The sequence below is a fragment of the Panicum hallii genome, chromosome 2 (genome assembly GCF_002211085.1).
Source record: "Panicum hallii strain FIL2 chromosome 2, PHallii_v3.1, whole genome shotgun sequence".
Classification (NCBI taxonomy): domain Eukaryota; kingdom Viridiplantae; phylum Streptophyta; class Magnoliopsida; order Poales; family Poaceae; genus Panicum; species Panicum hallii.
Window position 1 is genome coordinate 17,692,338 of NC_038043.1, and position 15,432 is coordinate 17,707,769.

The following is a 15,432-nucleotide window of genomic DNA, read 5'->3' on the forward strand; positions in this document are numbered from 1 at the left end:
AGGGTGTGTTCTGATGCAAGACGGGAAAGTCGTTGCATATGCTTCCCGCCAACTCAGGACTCATGAGCAGAATTATCCAACCCATGATTTGGAATTGGCAGCCGTAGTGCACGCCCTTAAGATTTGGAGACATTACCTGATTGGAAATAAGTGTGAGGTTTACACCGACCACAAGAGTCTGAAGTATATCTTTACCTAGCCGGATTTAAACTTAAGGCAAAGACGATGGTTGGAGTTGGTCAAGGACTACAATTTGGAAATTCATTATCACCCCGGGAAAGCAAACGTAGTAGCTGATGCCTTAAGTAGGAAATCCTATGGGCCCAAAGATGATCATCTGCGCGAGGAGATGGCACGATTAAATGTGCACATTGTCCCGTGAGGTTCCAGCCAGGTGCTAAACGTCCAATCGACACTAGAGGATAGGATTAGAGAGGCCCAAAGCTCAGATCAGGAATTAATGAAGATCTGCAAACAAACTGGAGAAAACAAAGCACCGGGCTTCAGAGTAGACGATAAGGGAACGTTATGGTACGAGGATAGGATTTGTATACCCCAGAATGGAGACTTCCGGCAGATAATCATGGACGAAGCCCATAACTCGGCCTACTCCATCCACCCAGGATCCACCAAAATGTATATGGACATAAGGCAAAAATATTGGTGGAATGGGATGAAGGCGGATATTGCACGATTTGTGGCTCATTGTGATACTTATCAAAGGATCAAGGCCGAACATCAAAAGCCAGCAGGATTATTGCAACCTCTACCCATTCCGGTTTGGAAATGGGATGAGATAGGAATGGACTTTGTAGTGGGTCTACCTAGAACACAGAAGGGACACGATTCCATATGGGTAATAGTGGACCGACTCACTAAATCGGCACATTTCATACCCGTAAGGACTAATTACGGTGGAGAAAAGCTGGCAAGACTTTATGTGGAAAACATAGTAAAGTTACATGGAGTGCCTAGTAGAATCGTCTCAGATAGAGGAACCCAATTCACCTCTAGGTTTTGGAGAAGCCTGCATAAAGCCATGGGCACTAAGTTAGATTTCAGCTCCGCATACCACCCACAGACGGATGGTCAAACCGAAAGGGTAAACCAGGTCATGGAAGATATGCTGAGAGCGTGCGTCCTGACCTATGGAAATGATTGGGAGTAGAGTCTGCCTTATGCAGAATTCTCGTACAACAACAGTTACCAAGCCAGCTTGGGCATGTCGCCATTCGAAGCTCTCTATGGAAGGAAGTGCAAAACCCCCCTGATGTGGTCAGAAGTTGGAGAACGTGCACTAGTAGGACCCGCACTTATAAAAGAAGCAGAAGAAAAAGTAGCGGAGATCCGCGAGAAGTTGAAAGCGGCTCAATCCCGACAAAAGAACTACGCAGACAAGAAAAGGCGAGAAATAAGTTTCAACCCAGGGGATTTTGTCTATCTCAAAGTCTCACCCATTCGAGGAACACGAAGATTTCAGGTACAAGGTAAATTGGCCCCTCGATACATTGGACCGTATCGGGTTTAGAAGAGAGTCGGAGCAGTAGCATACCGACTGGAGTTACCAGAAGAAATGTCGGATATACACCCAGTGTTTCACGTCTCGCAATTAAGAAGATGTTTGAGAATGCCCGAGGAAGAACACGTGCCGGTGGAAACAATAGATCTGCAGCCGGATCTGTGATACCAGGAAGTACCGGTCAAAAATCTGGACACTGTCACTAGGAGGACAAGAAACTCCGAAGTACGGATATGCAGGGTTCAATGGAGCAGACACGGAATAGAAGAAGCGATATGGGAACGCGAAGAGGCTTTAAAGAAGGAATTTCCCCATCTGTTTAGAAGCCAGCCGAATCTCGAGGACGAGATTCATTTAAGTGGGGTAGGTTTGTGACGCCCTGAGAATCCACCAAATTAAATCACGCGCTAGAATGCTTTGTTTAAAAGCCGTTCGTCGTCAAAACCCTAGCCCTAATCCTTTCTGAACGACACCGAACTTGACCGCTGTCCCATCCCGCACCGCTCGGCGGCCGACGACCACGCGCGACCGCTTTTCCGCGATCAGCGCCGGCGTGATTCTTTTCATCTCGCGCAGCGCGCGGAGGACGCACGCGCGTGGCCGACCGACCGCGGTCGCCGCCGCGATCGGCGCCGACGCGACCCCCCCTTCCCTTTCTTTTCCCTCTTGCTCTCTCCTTTTTCCTTTCTTTTTTCTTTTCTCTCTCCCATTTCTTCTCTCTTCTTTCTTTCCTTTTTCCTCTCTTTCTTTTCTCTCTTTTTCTCTTTTCCCTCCTCTCTTCTCCTCCCTTCTCTTCTCCCCTCCTCTGCTCCTGAGCGCCGCTCAGCCCGCGCCACCCCCCCTCCTGCTTGGCTCCCGAGCCACGGCCACCTCTTTCCCCTCGCGCGCACGCACGGCCCACGCACGCGCGCGCCCAGCGCGTGCATCGCGTGACCGCGCCGTCCGCCGTGCCGCCCGTCACTCGCCATGCTGGCTGGCCGTGCGCGCTCCGCCCGAGCCACCGTGACATCCGCCGCTAGCACTGCTCGCGCACACGCCCACGCACGTCCCTGCTCCCCGCCTTCCCCGTGCACGCGCGCTCTGGCTCGCGTACGCCCGCGCCCACGCGCTCGCGCACACGCCCCCGAGGCTGCACGGCACACCGCGCCGCCCGCCGCTGGCGCTCTGCCCCGCCGCGCGCGCCGTCACCTCCCGGCAACTATGGCCGCACAGCTCCCCCCACGTGCGACGCCCCGGCACCTTCGTCACCACACCACGACAGCCGCGAGCGGCCAAGCGCCATTAATGGCCGCTCGCGGGGCCGCCGGCCGAACCCCTCTCCACCGCCTTTCCCCGGCCTATATGTAGGACCTCCGCGCAGCCCCGACCACCATCTCCGCCCTCGCCACCGCGCGCCCCCCTCCCCTAGCTCGCAGCGCCGCCGCCGCAAGCACCTCCGCCCGCCGCCGCTAGCCACCGTGGGCAGGCCGCCGTACGCCACCCCAGCCCGTGGTGAGTGGGGGGATCGATTCCCCTTGACCCCCTCTCCGTTTTGCCCCCATCCCCGGCCGCCACCGTGCCCCAGGCCGCCGGAATCGGCCGGGCGCCGGCACCCCCACCCCCTCCTCTGTTCTGTGCGGGGGAGAGGAGGAAGAAAGGGGCTTTTTGCCCAGAGCCCCCTCTCCTTCCCTGTATTTCCCCAAAAAACCCCCCCTTCCCATGAACACCCCCCTATTCACTCCCTTTTTGCAAAAGAAGCCTCGCTCTTTCTATTAATTCAAATTGAACCCTCCAATACTTAAACCTAGATACACTTGACACCCTTTAGCATGCCCTGAGTATTTCTAGGATTCGCAAAAAGGTCCTTACTGTGGCAAAACCAACCTGAATTATACTGGCTCAAGTACGCGAGTCCACTTCCGAGGGCTCCAACGTGCTTCAAATGGTATAATCCCTTGGCCTGTCGGGTAACGTCCCAATAAACCACCGATACACACGATCAAATAAGGTTACCTCACACGAAGGTGAGTCCAGAGATACAATCACCATCACATTTTACAGCACAGAGAACTACATTACAAGAGTTTCCAAAGAAGTATGAAGTTTTAAACTTAAAGAAAACATTACAACTGTTGAAGCTATGGCCTTTCTTGGCAACGGAAAACATACGCGATGATCTACAGCACGTCGTCAAGACGGATGTCAAGCTAAGCCCGAGCACGACATCACTCAATATCACCAGTGCTGGCCAGGGACGGATCCCATTCCACGGACCAACCTTCTGAAAGAGCATAGGGCCAAGGCAAGGAAAGAGTAGGGTCTTCAAGACATTACCTGCAAAACATATAACTAGCAAGGCTGAGTATACTAATACTCAGCAAGGCTTACCCGGGATTGGGTATACTTTAGCCCATAACTAGACTTATGAAGGCTTATAATAGTTCTGGGTTTAGTTTCAGCTGAAAAGCAACTAAGAGTAGATCCTTATTTTCAATTTTTAGCTTTCAAGTTCTATGTGATTATCCATTCTAGATAAGCACTTATAACTAAGCAAGCAAGGTAGAGCTCTTTATCTCAACTATCAATATTACTTATCATCTAGTTGCTCTTGTTACTCTGTGTGATAAAGGGATTAAGTAGTCTCAATCATCGTGAGAGGCGGACGATTCTGAATCGAATTTAACCTTGCAAGGTAAACCTAACTCACACGCTTGAAACACCAAAGGGTCGTTTCGAAGCAACCGTTTACCTTTCATTCCGACTCGTGGATCAGAGCCACCACAAGCGACTGCAGGAACATACACACATCACTCGTGCAGGACATATGTCTGTAGCGCGACTACAAAACCCGTATTCCTGGTTGCCCTTGCAACACGTATTTCCTCAGTAGAATATAAGTAACCAGAAGAAGCAAGACGAGTGGTGGGAGGTATGTCCACTCCTCGGGCCGATTGGCTACTAGGCTTACCGCTTACCATATTTTGCGGCATGTGGTTAGTACTTTCAAACGCTTAACCCCGATCGGCACACACCGCGACCTTATCAAAATTCAACAACACAGACGGGGTATCACCTCAACCATGATACCTCATAAAATTCCCGTCCGGCATCCTTATAGTGATAACAGGAATGTAAACATTACAACTCCTATATCGCGCGAGTGACAGGAAATCACCCGACTTCTACCGGCCCTATTAGCATAGCAGCTAGTCGGACTCAAGTGCTAGTATCCATCACATTGGTTCCTAGGAGAATGCAACTAGGGTTTTAAGCTATTTCTAAGAACTTAATGCATAGAATACGTAAATAGATATAGATTGCAGTGTAATAAAATAGTGGGTTATGTCCGGGGCTTGCCTTTACTGGTGGGGCTGAGGTTAGTCAAGTTAATAACGTCCGAACTTTGGTTCGGGCCTTCAGAGAATCCCCTGACGAAGTCCTTAGGGTCTTCAGAACATCCTCCTTCTGGTTCCGGGATTAGCTGGTAATTTCCATCGGCGAGAGTGGTCGAGTCTACATGATATGCAAGATGGAGTTCAATGGATGCACACACTTTCATCTCAATTCACGGTAAAGTTGCAATCCAAAAGCTAACACTCAAGAACTCATGGTACAAAAAGGAACTTAAGCTTTGAATCATAAGCATTAACTCATGACTATGACTATAGCATTAATTTGATTGAAAACAAGAATTGAAATATTTAAAATTAAATTCAAATTTGAATGCGAAGCTTGGATAATTAAGGTTATAAAGTTTTGAAAATTAAAACACAGATCAATTGCATATTTGAAGATTATGACCAGGAGATTTAATTAGATAAGCTGCAAAGGGTATACCTAGCTATTTTCTATAAAACCAATTAAATTGATCAACTTAAAAGAATTTAAATTACAAAACAAGATTAGGTTTGAAAACTCCACATCAATTCCTACTTAATCTATAGAGATTGCATACCAAAAAGCATGATCAACAAAGTTAACATGTAGGAACTATGAATATTACACTTTCTTATCTTAAATTTAACATGGATTCAAAAATATTTGGTTTCATACCAAACTTACTTAATAGAAGTTGTAGATTTCAAAATCTAGTTTCCAAAAAAACTGGTTTTGCAATTTTTGGAATTTCCTACAATTTTCTATTGAATTTACAAGTCAAAAATACCACTCACATGAAATAACGAGCATTCACTTACTTCCATTTTATGCACAGCACAGATCATATACTTTCATAACATGGTCACAAAACAAGAGTGATAGGGTTTGAAATAAGGATTCAAATCCAACTGGTTTTACATTTTTTTGAATTTTCTGTGATTTCCTAGGAATTTTCAAAGTTCAGCACATTGGAAAGGGAAAAGACCCAAAATCTTTCATTTAGACCCTTGGAAAGAGTTAAATCTTCGCGAACAGGTCCTTCTGCCATGGCCGGCCGGAGCAAGCTCGGTTCCATCTCCAATTCCGGCGATGGGATGGTTAATTAGTAAGGGGAAGGGGGTGGGAAGGAAGAGGGCATCTGGGCGCACCCTTTTGAGACCTTGGCCGGACTTGGGGAGGCTGGGAAGGGGGTCGCCGGCGTGAGACAGTAGCGGCGGCGGTATGGTGGCGCGGGGAGCCGAGCTGCGGCGAGGGAGAGGCGCTAGCGAGTGGGGGAATAGCTTCCAGAGGTCCCGGGGTAGCTTCTTATAGAGAGGAGAAGGGAAGGGAGGGGCGCATAGCCGGGCGCCACGGCGGCGTGGATCATGGCAGAGCCGGCGGCGGCGCAGAGTGCGTGGTGGCACGGGAATGGGTGAGAGCACCGGGAGATAGGGTTGGGGATAGGATAAGGCAGCGCCTGGGAGTGAGGGGGGGGGGCAGGGGGGCTGCACTGCCGCGACCTGATTTCGAGGAACGGCGGCGGCGGCGCAAGAACAGGGGAAACAGAGGGCCTGCCAGAGGAGGAAGAAAGGTTGAGGGCGTCAAGGACCTGTTTGCAAATTGCAAAATCTTCAAGGGCCTGAAAGTAAAGCTAAATTTCCCACTGATACAGGGTTCTAATGGGGAAATGACCAAAATAGAAAATGTGTAACTTTTTAAGCTCTACAACATTGCTTTAAGGTTTGAATTCAAAAACTCAAGGTATGCAACTTTATTTTGAAACTTTGGACTAACTTTAAATTTATAAAGATTTTGTCCTTGTTAATTATTTTACACATAACTTGGGCCTAAATGCAAGTTTTCAGAGTTGTCATGATTACTTGCATTCTTATAATTTGGCCCCTAGTAACTTTTGAAAATTACTTTTGTAACTCATGCATCTTGCACAAAAGGACTTATATTCTTATAAAATTACACATAGGGTCTTATTTCTACAAATACACCCAACCTTATACAATTCAACACATGCATTACATTTCATACCTAATGTGATACAAATTGACACCTAGGGTGTCACACTTACTCTTTCCGGAGAGTTGCGAATAAGCCCCTGGACCCCTGTTTAGCCCCTGAAACCCCCTTCACCTCGTCATTTTATGCGCCAAACGACCTCCGATCGACCTGAAACTTTACCACGCCCTTTCTAGTATAGTTCTAGCCATGCCATTAAGAAACCACCCAAAAATATTACCCCTAACTCCGTAACTAAATTATTTCCGATTCAAGCTCAACGATGAAAGCTTTCAGTTCTTTCGCTTGATTGTGTGTCTGTTTGTTTGCGCCTTAGGACACGGAGTGAACGAGGAAGGTCCCGACTATGACCAAGCGAACGAGGACCAGTTCTGCGATCCCGAGCCCGAGGGACAGTGCTTCGATCAGGACCTCCCGCAAGGGTTTGATGATGGCAAGTTCAATTCCGCCCTTTGATGCATGTTTCTGTCCTAGTTTTTATAAACATAACCCCGTGGCCTGTTTTATAAAATTGCATGGTTTTGCGTGCTATAAACATGGTAGGATAGCCACCCTTGTTGTGACAACCATACTTTGACCACCTGATTTTATAAAGAAAATGCGTGTGTGTGGGAAGGGATAAAATGTGGTTGTGAAAAACGAGTCAGACGGGATGGTTTGCATTTCTGTGTGAATTGCCGTCGGTGTGCTCGTACCTGTGTGGTAGGGCAAGGAAGGGAGATATCCATCCTGTCACCCCTAAGGACCGAGTTGATGTGTCATCTCACCTAGCTTCCTGTCGTGCAAACCACTTGACCGTTGTATGGGCAACGACTTAGCATAAATCCCACTAGTTAGCCTGATAGCCATCAGGAGTGCTGAGAGCAACGGGTGATCAAGGAGCTGTGTGACTTATGCCCCGGTTAAATCTCGTAGATAGGTTGAATGACCCCTTGATGGATCCCGTGGTGGTTAGTCAGGTCTAGCTTAGGTGGGTAAATGGCTTTGTTGGGATCTGCACCGACACTAAGGTGATCGTGCTGCGGTACCCCACCTGTGGGTAAAGTTGCACACCTCTGCAGAGTTAAAATCTACTCGAATAGCCGTGCCCACGGTATTGGGCAAGTTATGGTGTGGTCACATAACTAGTGTTTTTTTTCTCTGGGAATGGTTGGGCTGGTGTGAGTTGTTCGGGAAAGTGTCCGGCAGTGGCGCCGTATGCTACGGCGGACGGGGAGTCCGGTAGCAACTTAAAACTTGGATCCTGTGTGGATCGACATCGTGTGCTCCTTGGTACTGAAAAACTTGTTTTGGAAATGTTTTAACAAATCTTTGCATACAACCCAGTTTTCCGCAAATGGACCATAACCTTATCCTTGGATTGTCCTGTGCATTGATTTCTGTTATACCCCCTCCGTGGGTGTGATTGGACTTGCTGAGTACGTTTGTACTCACCCCATTCTTATTTTTACAGTGGAAGACCCAGACTACGTCCCCGAAGACATCGAGTAGGGTTTCGTCCTGCACCCAGTCTTGCCTGTAGTTAAGGCCACCGTTGGGGTTCCGCATGGCGCAAGACTCTGATGATCCTCTTTTCGTAGCTAGTGTAGTAGTGTGGGTTTTAGTTGTAATCCTCGCGATAGTGGCGCTTCACTGCCCATTACCGCGTAGAGTTGTACGGTGACGTACCACCTGATGTAATAAAAGTGTTATCAGCCTCCTGGGACTGATAAAGCAACACTTTTTAGTCTTCCCTGATGGGGGGGGGACGCTTCAATAGAGTACTGTTAGATATCTCTTCCCGAGTTATCGAAATTGACTCACCATATCAAGGAGCCACCACCCTCTATCTGCCTCAGCAAGAATATCCTCATTTTTGTGCCTATGCTATCACAGACATTAAAGTAAAAGATATTCCTATAGTCTGTGAGTATCCCGATGTCTTTCCGGACGACTTACCGGGAATGCCACTAGACAGAGACATCGAGTTCATTATTGAACTTCAACCTGGCACCGCCCCTATTTCAAAGAGGCCGTATCGCATGCCTCCAAACGAGTTGGCCGAGCTAAAAATCCAACTCCAAGATCTTCTTGGTAAAGGTTTTATACGCCCAAGTGCTTCACCATGGGGTTGTCCTGCTCTCTTTGTAAAGAAAAAGGACAATAGCTTAAGGTTATGCGTCGATTATCATCCACTCAATGCGGTCACTATTAAAAATAAGTACCCTCTTCCCCGTATTGACATCTTATTCGATCAACTAGCTGGAGCAAAGGTCTTTTCCAAGATTGACTTACGCTCTGGTTATCATCAGATCAAAATCAAATCTTGTGACATTCCAAAAATGGCTTTCTCGACCAGATATGGATTATATGAATATCTGGTTATGTCCTTTGGGCTTACTAACGACCTGGTATATTTCATGTATCTCATGAATTTAGTCTTTATGCCGGAACTCGACAAATTCGTCGTGGTTTTCATCGATGATATTCTGATATATTCCAAGACTAAAGAAGATCATGCTAATCATATACATGTCGTTCTTCAATGGCTACGTGATCATCGCCTTTACACCAAATTCTCTAAATGTGAATTCTGGCTAGATAGTGTGAATTTTTTGGGACATACTATCTCCAGTGAAGGCATATCGGTTGATCCAACCAAAGTCCAGGAGGTTATGGACTGGAAGCCACCAACTTCAGTCCATCAAATCCGAAGTTTCCATGGATTGGCGGGATACTATCACCGATTCATCCCTGACTTCTCCAAAATAGCTAAACCCATGACTGAACTACTTAAGAAAGAGATTAAGTTCCGTTGGGATGATAAGTGCGAAGAAGCGTTCCACACCTTAAGAAAACTTCTAACCACTGCTCCAGTGCTAGCTCAGCCAGATAATACCTACCCTTTTGATGTCTATTGCGATGCTTCTGGAACTAGGCTTGGTTGTGTTCTTATGCAAAACAACCGGGTCATTGCTTATGCATCTCGAGCACTCCGAAATCATGAGCAAAACTACCCAACCCATGATCTTGAATTGGCAGCAGTTATTCACGCTCTCAAGATCTGGAGACATCATCTTATGGGTGCTAAGTGTAACATCTACACTGACCATAAGAGCCTCAAATATATCTTCACCCAAGCTGACCTAAATATGAGGCAAAGGTGTTGGTTAGAACTGATAAAAGACTACGATCTTGAGGTACACTACCATCCTGGTAAAGCCAATGTGGTTGCGGATGCACTTAGCCGCAAGGCACATGGTCATTGCTTATCCATAGAAATCTTCAGTGAAACTCTCTGCAATCAGATGAGAAAACTCAATCAAGAGATCATTCCTCAAGGTAGTCTGAATCTATTATCTATCAAGTCTACTCTTTAGGATAGAATCATCATGTCACAATTACATGATGAAGGTATCAAAATTATCAAGTTAAAACTATCTCAGGGAGAAGCAAAATATAAGTGTTTCCACACTGATCATCAAAGAGTCCTATGGTTCAACAATCGTATTGTTGTGCCTAAAGATCATCAACTTCGTAAACAAATCCTTGATGAAGCACATCTGTCTAAATTCTCTATTCACCCTGATAGTACCAAAATGTATCAAGATCTTCGACAAAAGTTTTGGTGGACCAGGATGAAAAGAGAAATTGCTAAATATGTATCCGAGTGCGATACGTGCTAGAAAGTCAAAGCTAGTCATCTAAGAGCATCTGGTACACTCCAACCACTACCCATCCCATCGTAGAAGTGGGAAGATATTAGTATAGATTTTATAGTAGGTCTTCCCAACACATCCCAAAAACATGACTCCATATGGGTAATCATTGATAGACTTACTAAAACTGCTCATTTTCTCCCCGTGCATACCACTTATTCTGCCAAGAAGTATGCCGAAGTCTATCTTGATCAAATTATTCGATTGCATGGTGCCCCTAAGACCATTATTTCTGATCGGGGGGCCCAATTCATTGCACGCTTCTGGAAACAACTACAGTATGCTCTTGGAACCAAACTCATTCGAAGTTCTGCGTATCATCCCCAGACTGATGGACAGACTGAGCGAGTCAACCAAATTCTTGAAGACATGCTCCGAGCTTGTATTATTCACTATGGTACAAGCTGGGACAAATGTCTTGCCTTGGCCGAGTTTTCTTACAACAATAGTTATCAATCTAGTCTTCAGATGGCTCCCTTTGAAGCGTTATACGGTCGAAGATGTCGAACTCCTTTGAGTTGGTCTGAGACCGGCGAACGCAAAATCTTTGGACCAGACCTAGTTGTCGAAGCCGAAGATAAGGTCAAGGTTATTCAAGCCAATCTTAAAACAGCTCAATCCAGACAAAAAAGCTATGCAAATCAAAGAAGAACACCTCTGCAATTTCAAATAAGAGATTTTGTCTATCTCCGAGTATCTCCTACCAAAGGTGTTCAGCGTTTCGGCATAAAAGGGAAGTTAGCACCCCGATATGTCGGACCTTTCGAGATCCTTGAAGTCTGTGGCCCAGTGGCTTACAGAATTCGTCTCCCATCTCAATTGGCTATTATTCATGATGTCTTCCATGTTTCTTAGCTCAAGAAATGTGTTAAAGTACCTACTGAGATCATTGAAGCACAAGCCATTGAGATTGAACCTGATCTGTCTTACACTGAACAACCTATCCAAATCCTGGATACCAAGGAGAGAGTCACCAGGAGAAAGAAAATTAAGATGTATAAAATCTTATGGGATCATCACACCGAAGAAGAAGCAACTTGGGAAACGGAATCCTATCTTCAACGAAATTTCTCAAACTTCCTCCAAGCCAATTCCTAAATCTAATCGTCCGATCCCATTCTGCTTCAGAATCTCGGGACGAGATTCTTTTTAGGGGGGAAGGCTGTGACATTCAGGTAATTAGAATTATAAACATTAGATTTTTATGTGAAGTGTGTATGTTTGTTATTGTGTATGTGTGCCAAATTTAAGTGCAAAGGGGAGAAAGGGCATTTATGTAATTTTGAAAAATATGGGCCTTTTAGTGCTAATTGGGTAAGAATGGGAGGTAGCATCAAAACCTAGGAAAAATGTAACACTAGGTGTCAAATTTGTATCACCATAGGAAAGAAATTGCAATAGATATGTTAAATTTTAGGAAAATTTGGGTCTTTATGCGAAAACAGGGACCTAGATGTGGTTAAAGCAAAAGTATGGGTCCTTTTATGCAAATTATTGAAGTGTAAAAGCAACTCTCAAAGTTTACTTAGGGCCAAAATGTAAGAATACAAGTCATCATGACATTGCATGAAAATTTGCAGATGTGTCCAAAATTACATGAAATCTACCTCACTAAGGACAAAACCTATTCAAATACCACTTTTGTTCAAAATTTAAAATGTAAAGCTGTATGCTTTGGGTTTTTGAACTTGAACCCTAAAGCAATGTTGTAGGGTTTGCAAAACTCTCCAACTTCTATTTTGGGCATTTCTCCATTAGGATTTTAGATTAGTGGGAAATCTTACTTTACAGTAGGGTCCCTGAGATTTTTGAAATTTCCAAACAGACCCCTCGGAGCCCCCTCCTTTCTTCTTCCTTTGGCACACGCTGCTCTGCTCTACCCCCCTCTGCCGCCGGTGCAGGGCACCTCACCGCCGCCGCTGTGCAGGCTGCCGCCGCTCCACCTCCTGCTGCTGCCCTCCCCACGCGTCGCCTGGACGTCGCCCGCCGCCCTAGCCCTCCCCTGCTGCCCTATTTCATGCGCGCCACGACCCCCCCGAGCCCCCGCCGGTCATCACCTTGCCGCCGCCACAGAGAGCTCGCTGCAGAACCCCAGGGCCTTATCTTTCACGCGCATTAGCACTACAAAAGCCCCTGCAACCCGTTCCCCTGGTCCTTCTACCGTTTCCCAGACCCCGGACCTCTGATTACCGCCGCCGCCCGCTTTCCCTTTCCGATGAACCACAGGCCACCGTGGACAGCTGCCACCGAGCGCCCATTGCCCCCACCAACCCCCTAGCAAGTTTCCCCGATCCCTGCTCGTGCTCACCAGCTTCCAAACGCCGTTGAATTTCGGCCGGAGCACCACTGCCGACGAGTGCCGCTTGCCGCCGCCCCCTGCTCGCCATAGAACACCCCTCTCTGGCCCTTCTCGACCCCAATTGGCCCCACACCGAGCTTCCCCACACTACCCTGAAGCTTCCTGACCTCTTCCTCGTCACCCTCGACCATCGGAGCACCATCCCCGCCGTTCACCTCCGCCGCTGGCTGCACTGCTCTCGTCGCGCCGCCGCTACACTCCACCTCGACCCGATCCTGAGCGTCCACAGGTGCGCTAGAGCCTTGCGATGCTTCCCCGCCCCTCCACCCTCGCCGCCGGCGATTGCCGTCACCAAAACTGGCCGGTCAACCCCGCGCCTCCCTCTCTAACCACGGCCAGGGACCTCGGGCTGGAAGATGCAAAAGCCCAGGGCGGTGTCTGCAAAGCCCAGACTCATATGAATAGTGCTATAGGAACCCCCTCTGTTATTTTTACTGCCAACTTTGAAATTCCATAGCAATTCAAGGAAAAATCATAAAAATGCAAACTAAAATTTGTTGGATTCCTTATTCTAAGATCTACAACTTTCCTTATAGGTTGAATTTCAATTTCTAAGTAGTTCCTACTCTAATTTAAATGTTATGTTTAAGTAGTTGTAGACTAAGAAAATGCATAGTAAATAGTAAAAAAATGGTAAAAATGTGAAACCAATTGAGTTAGTTTTTCTTTGGCATGTAGTATTTATGAAAAATAATTAACCTACTGTTTATATGGTATTTTCATAAGGAATGAGTTTAATCATAGATAATGTCTATTTGAACCTTGGGTATTTAGGATCTACAGTTATAGGTGGTTAAAAACCTTGAAAATATGTGGAAATGTTGAACTTGAAGAGTGTAACCTATGCCCAAAAATCTAGAACGAAATCTTGTATGTATAGCTATAAATAATACCTAATAGGTTAGTATTAATGTTGAATATCCTTGTAGCTCAATTTTTGTAGGGATAAAATCTTGGTAAATTTACAATGACTAGCCATAGCTTAAGCTGTTAATAGCAAAAATTTCAACCCCAATTCTATGATAGTTTATTTTGTAACAACAACTCATGTTGTCTAATGTAGCTAACTAGGTTAATTTATACCCGATAAATGACTGCCCAGTAAAAAGAGTAAATGAGATGTTTAATGAGTAAATTATGTTTTCATTGGATTGCAACTTTATCGTAAAATAAAATAAAAGTATATGCATCCGTTAAATTACATCTTTCATATCATATAGATTCAACTACTATCACCGACGGAGACTACGAACTGATCCCGGTTCAAGGAGTGGAAATTTCTGAAGACCCCGGGAACGTCATCGAGAATTTAACTGAAGCTCCGAATCAACGTTCGGAAAACTTTGACACTCCTGCCCCCAACCCCACTCAAGAAGGCAAGTCCCGGACATAACCCCTACTTTAATTACACTGCAATATATATTTATTTATACCTATCTATGCATTAAGTTCTTAGGAGTTGTATGGAAAACCCTAGTTGCATTTTCCTAGGAACCAATGTACTGAATACTAGAACTTGAGTTCGAATAGCTGCTACGCTAATAGAACTAGTAAAAGTCGGGTGATTTCCTATCACTCGCACGATATATAGGAGTTGCAATGTTTACATTCCTGTAATCACTATAAGGATGACGGACGGGATTTATGTAATGTATCAGGATTGTGATGATACCCCATCTGTGTTGGTGAATTTGGTTAAGGTCACAGTGTGTGGTAGCAGTGGTTAAGCATTTGAAAGTACTAGCCACATGCCACGAAATATGGTAAGCGGTAAGCCTAGTAACCAATCGGCCCGAGGAGTGGACATACCTCCCACCACTCGTATTTGGTTTTTCCTGTTACTCGCTTCAACGTGTGGGAATACGTGTTGCCGGGCAACCAGGAGTACGGTCGTGTAGCCGCACTACAGACGTACGTCCTGCACATTGGATGTGCGTATGGTCCTACAGTCGCTTGTGGTGGATCTGATCCACGAGTTGGAATGAAAGGCAAACGGTTGCTTCGGAATAATCTCTGGATATTCCAAACGGTCGCTTGTGGTGGATTATGCACTGCTAATAGGACCGGTAGAAGTCGGGTGATTTCCTATCACTCGCGCGATATAGGGGTTGAATGTTTACTATTCTGCAATCACTATAAGGATGATGGACGGGGTCATGTGCAATATCATGACTCGGAAAGTTACCCCGTCTGTGTTGATCAAAGTTGTTAAGGTCACAGTGTGTGGTAGTGGTGGCTAAGCGTTTGAAAGTACTAGCCACATACCGCGAAATATGGTAAAGCGGTAAGCCTAGTACCTGATTGGCCCGGCAAATGGACATGTCTCCACCACCTGATTATTTGGTTTCTATTGTACACATGCACCGACGTGTGGGAGTACGTTCTGCATAACAGAGAGGAGTACGATCATGTAGTCGTGCTACAGACGTATGTCCTGCACAATTGGTGTGCGTACGGTCCTGCAGTCGCTTGTGGTGGCCCTGATCCAT